We start from the raw sequence: 8,417 nt of genomic DNA, 5'->3' as shown, positions 1-8,417 counted from the left end.
TAATTAATGGACTACTTCAGATTCTGTGTTGTTGCCCTTTGGTAACACAACCCCATTCGGATCTTTAATACAGTTTCCTCCGTTCGTACAAATTAATAGCTAAAAGAAAAGGTTCTATGACTAGAACTAGTTGTACACATTTTAGCTTTCCTTGCACGTCCGTTCCGTCTTAAAGCGAGTATTACTACACCATATATCGAGTGTAAATTTACCCTGAAAGTAGGCAATTGTGCTGTTTAAATTATTACCAAATTTTTGCATTATTTGTGTTTTTACTGTACAGACTGACGACTGGTGCGTTCACAATCGAGTCTTCAACGCCAACTTTGAGGATAAATTTAAATGAACACCCGATACTTTTAGCAAGTAATATTTTGTTTGAGAAATTTTCACATATAATATCCCAAGTGCAAAATTTTTTATCGGAAACTTTTTTGCTAATGAACGATAACATCCATAAATGAGGTCAGAAGACCAATTATTATCAAATAAGTGCACGAGACGAAGTCGAGGGTTTTTATATGGATGTTTGAGTTCATTAGCAAAAAAATTTCCGATATTAAAATTTTGCACGAGGGGTATACGGCTGATTATTTCCTGAATAGAATGAAACCAAACGCATTATTTCCAATCCTTTTTATTCAAAATAATTAAAAAAAAATCAGGTCCGACATTTTTTATCAGATTATTGCACATGTGCATTTTAGAGAAATTTTATCGGGTTATTTTTTGTTTTCTCGTTTTGATGGTCAATATTTGTCACGCAATTGGTTGCTAAACACATGAAGGAAATAATCATTAGAATTCAACAAGAATTTTTGTCCCTAATTTTTCAGGATTTTTCAAAGAAAGCAGAAATTATCTTACTTGTATTTATGAAATATGTTTTTTCCTATTTATATCTTACACATTACATAACAATTAAAAATTTGTGTTGAATACGTCTACAAATCTTATATTTAAAAATATAATATATAAAATATAATAAACAAATAAAATCAAAGAAATTCCTTTTCGAGAGGATTTCCCTTGCCATTCAACGTGGAAACGCTGCAAGCATTCGGGGCACTTTTCCAGATCCCGCAATATTATCGGAAATTTTTGTGTTATAAAACAAAAATGTTATGTAATTATGTTATTAATATAAAGTTTCTTCATTATAAACAACAATAGAAATATAATGCTCATTACAATGATCAAACGAAAGATTTGTTTTAAGAAACAAATAAACTAGGATGATTATAAGTATTTTAAACTAGTCAACAAATTCTGACTTTCAATGGAAGTATTTTTTTCTTAATATTGTAATTATTTTTCTTAATGTTGTAATTACAACATTAAGAAAAAATACTTCCCAAGTCTAGAAAGTATCATTAAAAAAAATTGCTCTAGTTTATAATTTTAGCAGTACGGAGGTATGAATTTTCCTTTATTTTGGCATCACTTACTAACCCATGGGAATTTTGTCTTGACGTTGTTGAAAACTGAAAAGACATCTCAAAGTCCCAACTTTGTATTATACACTGAGAAGGCAACAAGATTTTAAATTATTTTGAGCAATTTGCACTTTATCTTTAAAACTACAGCGAATAATTACTTTTGCTATCATATTCATAATTAGTAGTCTAAAATTGGCTCACTGCGCCCAGAAAACATTTTCAACAGTGTAATTAAAAAGTTGTGTTAAAATGTTTTTAAAAATGTATTACATATTTTTCTCTCGATTGAATATAAATATTAATTAAATTTAATTGATTAACTTTTTTCCCTTTTACATCAATTAAAAACATTTCTTAGTTACTGTCTAAATACATTTTGACCAGTTACTTAAAAACCTGCAAGTATTTGTTCAGTACATTTGCATATTTTTAGCGGATTTGGTATCATCCGCTTTCACATAAACACCTGGTAAATCTGCAGGTTAAAATTTATATCCTTTTAAGTAAATTACCTACGTACCTTATAGCTATCTGCACTGCGTAATTAATTCACGTCGGAATGATATATAACAGATGATCGTTACCATACGAGAGATTAATTAATTTGCTTAATTAAAAGAGCTCCGCATTTAAAAATTATACCAGTTAAGAGACAATTTTTCTGCAGACTGCACCGTTAGCATAAATTCTTGGAAGCAACGATGGGATCTTATGCAAGTTCAGCTTCTGTTTCCTGCTGAAACTACCCCATCTTCCAGCGCGCCCGAGCAGCGACGATGCAAAAAGCTTATTACAGAAACTGCAGCAACCAAGCTTTTCTGTTGTCGTGTTTGAACCGCAATTTGAGCCACCATTTTCTAAAAGGAATTGGATCGGGCCAAGTTTAATTTAATCGATTCGCATTTAGATTTTTGTGCAGATTCGGGGAATTACGCCTTTCTACACTGTAATTTTCCAGTGCACGTTTAATATCCGTAAGTGTTTACAAGACATCTCGACATCACACATGCATCACGTATTATTCATCCCTCGAAAATTACAGTAAGAATGCTGAAAGCGTTCTGCAGAGAGAGACTCGGCCGGAATTCACAAATATTCAACCGCGTCCAATTTGGGGACTACTGCATTCGATCGAACGAACAACACTCCGTTTCAGGTATTTCCATTTCACTTGCCATGCTAACCTATAAATATTTCACAACCTAAAGGTTAAACTGCTAACGATCACGCTACGACCACACTACTACCTCGTATTACTATTGCTCCTAAACTAATAGCATGATTGATTAAAATGTAAACGAAAAAATCGTTGCGGAATGGGTTACCCCCCATTGTCATTTGCGAAAGCCCACAATGTGGACCTTTTATGCCGCTCAATGGGAAGTATTTACCAAATACCACGTGACAGTTTAACATGTCAACACGAACATTCAAGCCTTGTAATTATTTCAGTTTTCACTAGTTAAGCGACTTCTGAAACATTTGAATATTACGTGCAAACTTTTACTTTTATTATGTTGCAAACACAATAATTGAATAATACCTATGTTTGGTAATTAATATTGAATTGGCAATATACATGCAACACGTTCATTATTCATTCGAATTGAGATTACGAGTATTCATGTTACATCAAAAGATCTAAATATTTAAATACCAATAGTCGCTGAGCTTCAGTTCTAAAGTCAAATTTAAAAAATATAAAACAAACAACAGCAAGAGGGCAATTCGATATGAGTATTCGAGGGACTACTCAGCGAACAAAATTTATACTTAATCAATTTTTCTGATAATCATCACTAGTGAAAATAACCGATAATTTTCACTATTGATGAATAATCAGGAAATTTCGTTCTAATTGGTTCAGAAATGACAAATTGTGCATTTTTATTGGAGAAATTGATGTGAGTTGAATAGTCATTTATAATACCACGACTAGTCCAAATTATGTCGATTATTTTTCAAACTGGTCACGAATTATCAATTGTGCTTGGGAATGAATCCACGAGTGCGTCAGCACGAGTTAGATTCGCAAGCTCAATAGAATGAGTGAAACCAGTTTAAAAAAAAGTCTACATAATTTGGACTACCAGTTGTATTCGGAGGACTATTCCATGAACCAACTTTGGCAATTTGACAACAAATCGGAAGAAGAAATTAACGCAGAAATCGAAGAAAATGTTTCCAACAACACAAAAAAGGCACGTGAGTCCATTTGGAAGCAATTCTCAAGGCTGCATTCATTTGTTAAAAATTATCGCTGGGATCACTAGTGGTATTAACGATACAATTTCCACGAGTGGGAGTATATTGCGTTTTCAAAACCCATCGAACATCAAATCTTGAGACATTGAAAATTTGTCTCATTATTTTTTATCATAGAGGGATTATTTTCAGCTGCCTTTCACTGTATTTTGACGGTTTCGCTTTCTTGTATTTTAAATCATCACGTCTCAAATTTCTGGAAATAGACGAGTAGAAAACCTTTCATTTCGACGCCATCCGTCTTTGACATATTCAGAACTGATCCAGTTTCCTTGATCCTTCGACTTTTGCTAAATTTCGGTAGGTTTTTATTTTCTTCGCAGTGTTTTATTAGGTATGTGATAAATGGTTGTTCTATTAAAATCCCCCTTAGAAAATTTTGCACCATCATTATTTTCTCGAATAACTGAAATGTGTATCTACATAAAGTAATAAAAACAACGATATTCTTTTTGTTTACGAATACAATATTATAGATATAAAAAAAAATTGATTTGCAGTTATAGCAGGAACCCCTTAGCAACAATAATGATTTTTAATTGTTACATTTTGATTTGCAAGGTAAATTATTCTTATTTACCAAAGCAAATTCACCAAAAAATTTCAGAAATTCTTATAACTGTACTGCACATACACCCCACGTCAAATGTTTAGAAAAATATGAATAATTTATTTCCCCTAAAGCTTTTCGAAAAAGCTCAGGTTAAAAGAAACGATAATTTTTCAAACCTTACTTTGCGCGAAACGAAAAGCGAGGGAAAATAAAAATTATCTGAAAATGTACTTGTCAGAGTTCCTTTTGAAAAACCAAAAACTCAACGGGAAAGACAATATTTTCATTATTCCAAACTTTTGATAGTCAGTAGTTATTATGCTGTTATTAAACTTCAATTGACAATTATTAATTATTCCATGTACAACATATTTACCTTTGGTGCATGAAATAACTTGTTGTTGTTGTTCATAATTTTACACATGGTGCTTTGAAGTTATTGATTTAGTGATTTCAAAAATTAGACCAACAAATAACGAAATAATACATAGTTTGATAGGTTTATCATAATTGCAATTTACTGCCTGCCTTCTCGAACCTGGAAAATATTTCGGTTGTAAATTGTAGAAATCCGGGATCCCATTAATGGTCCGTTACTATTCACGACGATTATAATTTTCGATTCCCTCTTTAAGCTATCCGGTTTAACTGCCTTATTTATGAATTTAACTAACCCAAAATTCCAATTTCCATTATGTATTTTCATCATATTATTCCCGGCAAAATACGACTTTAACCTGGATAAAATTTTAATGTGTGTTCCGCTAATAATAATTGGAAAGGGTTGCTTTGTGTATTATTATTTTGTCATGACGATAGCAAATTTTGCTAAAATCATTTTATTTTTGGCTCGTATTTTCGATAATGTATTTTGTGGTGATAAAATATGCGTTAATAAAACTATAAACAATCATGTCTTCATATAAATATTTTGCAAAACTAGTTATCTGTATGAAACTAACGATTTCATGTTTTATGCTAGCCAACTATTATAATAACTACAGGTAAGCGTTTTAATTCGTCCAGCCAATTATAGCGCAATTTGCAATTAACATATCGGATTCGCGTTCCAATTTGCTTTTCGATTTAAAATAAAGTAATCAAAATAATGGCTAATATGATTTAGTAGCGCATACAAATTTAAATTATTTATTGCACAGGCTCGGAATATATGGAATGGACTATGATAACTCATATTCGCCAAATTAGTTTAGATCGAATAAAACAAATTGCATCCGTAAATAACAAACCTTTGACAGAACGTACCGCATAACTTATTTGCATGAATAAATCACGTTTAAAATTTAATAACTTCCGCTGACATTTTAATCAGAAAAAAACTTCGAAAACACGGCGGTTTATTGAAATAACTAATTAACAGGTCGTTGCAGAAAATTAGACGTTAAATTTAACACCGTCCTCTGAAGCAACTTTTAAAACTTGCCAGAAGTCTTAAATTTTGAGATTAATCAACTCATGGTAAGTATTTTAATTAAGATTACTGTAAAAATCCAATTGAAATCATAATAATCGACGCTTGATCAACTCGCATCCGATTTCATTACGACTGTATCTGCAAAGTTCGTGATGGATTTATTAAATTCGTTCTTTCCTCTATTCTTTCACTTGCAATCTTATGACAAATTAATGTATTCGACGTTCCAGTTACTTCGTTAAACTAATTAAAAGAAGCTTTTTGTAGCTATGAATTTAACATGAGATCACTGGAGGTCCGGCAGATTTTAAACATTTTCCTTATGCCTTAATTTTCAGTAAACAAGGAGGCTGCGAGCCTTCGCTCAGTAATTTGCATAGTCTAACTTTAAAACTTAACTGTGTTTACTTTTGCTTAAATTTAGAGGGAAATTTATTGGTTTTACATCGCTGATGATTTTTGTTGGGATAATAACTTTCTAGATATCCATCGATTAAAATTTACCATTACAGACAACAAACTCAAACACAAACGATATTCCATTAATTTAACATTAATTCGTCAAACACATAAGTTTCCAATAATGCCTTATAAAGGCTTATTATTAATTTTTTTATAATTTACATTTTGAGTTCAATTATTATTTCACTTAAATCAATCTTTATTAACATAATAATAAGTTATAATATATCATTCTTGCTTCAATTACTTATGCCATTTTTAAGTAAGCAAAAATACGTTAGTGCTTGCGACAATTTTTTGGCGCAGTATATAAAATAATTGGGCTTATAAAAAAAAAACTGTAATTTATTATGCCTAAATAGAGGGTTGTTATAAATGATTGTCCCATCGCAGTTGGCGTAAAAAATCACACAAATTTTGGATATGCCGCCGCCTCGCAACGTTAGACAAATTGGTAGATAGATTTCCACTACCGCCAGTATCACCACCTATCGGTGATGTTATGAAGTAGTGTCCGACCGAAGATTCGGTTTCGGTTTCAGAAAAACTCAACTGAAAATAAGAGTTTCGGTTTCGGCCAAAAATCGGCCGAACTTTCGGCTCCAGCCGAAACTATTTTTCGTCGCGTCCCGCTCGTTGTTGATTTCATTATTATTAAGTAATACATACTTATAAATGTTTAATTAAGACTGACAGAAGTTATTTTTTAGTTTGATTTACAATTAAAATAGCATAAAAATCTTTTTGTTTATTTTTCTATTGAAGACAGACAGTTGTATCTAATTACAAAGGTCTATGTCCCAAAAAGTAACTCAATTCGAAAGTTTTGGTTTCGGCCGAAACTGTAACAGAGGCCGAAATTTAGTTTCGACTGAAAAACATGGTTTCGGTCAGACACTATACTCCATTCTTTATCTTGATGAGTGGTCGATGCGATCAAGCAAGCCATGGGTAGCTTTGTAAGTTTTACTTTTTCCACCAAATTTGTGTGTCGTGTAAATCAAATATTAACTGTCATCGCTGTCATTCAGATTCAGAATTTTCGTCAAGCATTCATGTCCAAATCTCACGATCTTATGTCGCGAAATGTAAATATGTAAGCCGTGTACACATCGATTCTTAAATTTAACCGTTCTCGATATGAAAATTATCGGCGTCCGTCGTCGGTCAATTCGACCGTCGACCGAACATTATTCCCGTCCCGTGCCGGGCAATATTGCAAAGAAATTTGGGTGTGAGAAATTAACCGGATTCTTAAACCATAAACCGGACCAAACTTGACCGGAAAGTGTGTGGCCGGCCTAGAACATTTTGAAATTCCCAAGCAAGTTATTGAAATTTTAGAAAACGATGCGAAATGAAGATGACACGTTTGAGGTTATGTCTCGGTCGTCTCGGTGCGTACGAATGATGAGCAATTTAACCCGGAAAATAATAAATAGAAAGAGTTTGCGGCGTCTCTGTAAGTACATTATTGTAATATTTGAATATTTTTCAACAACTACCAACGCACTTTTCCATTGGAACTTTCAAAGATCCCTAAATTCAACTTGACGGCTGAAAATTTCCCAAAGACCACTCACCAAAATAAAGAATAGAGTATACATATTATGAGACTTGCGGCACATTCAACTATGTCACCAACGCCAACTGCGATGGGACAATCATAATAATCCTGTATTAATGCTTTTGAACCACAGGGTTATTATAAATGATTGTAGTCGAAGCAGGCCATGCCAATGTTATGAAATTATCGCCGCTTTCATGTGAACTGTCAATTTTTGCCGCTGTCAAAAAGTGTAGGGTGATGAGGATTTTATTATTATTTGATTTAATTTAATTTATTCTACATTCAGTAAAATATCTATCTTCAAAATTTCACAAAAATCGGTCCATAAATAATAGAAATATAAGATCTGAAAATCTTAGGTGGGACACTTGTATAAGAATCTTCGATGTAGATCCTCTCCATAGACTCTTCTTTCTGAATATGCTTTTCTTTTTCTTTCGATAATACCAAAAAATACCGTTTTGAACGAAAAATATTGCTCTGAAGTTACCCACTGCCCAACTTCGCTAAAACTGAAGTATTTGCTTCGGGTGAAGCATAAGCTCCACCAAATACTACAAATCGAAGTATCCCCTATAGCAATTGCTTCCCCCAAAAACTTTTGCTCCTATGTACAACAGTAAATAAAGTATAATCTGAAGCAAATGCTTCAGACTAAAGTGTTTGCTTACCTATACTTGAAGTAACAAGTGA

The sequence above is a fragment of the Tenebrio molitor genome, chromosome 1 (genome assembly GCF_963966145.1).
Source record: "Tenebrio molitor chromosome 1, icTenMoli1.1, whole genome shotgun sequence".
In the NCBI taxonomy this organism is placed as follows: domain Eukaryota; kingdom Metazoa; phylum Arthropoda; class Insecta; order Coleoptera; family Tenebrionidae; genus Tenebrio; species Tenebrio molitor.
This window is presented reverse-complemented; position numbering follows the sequence as displayed.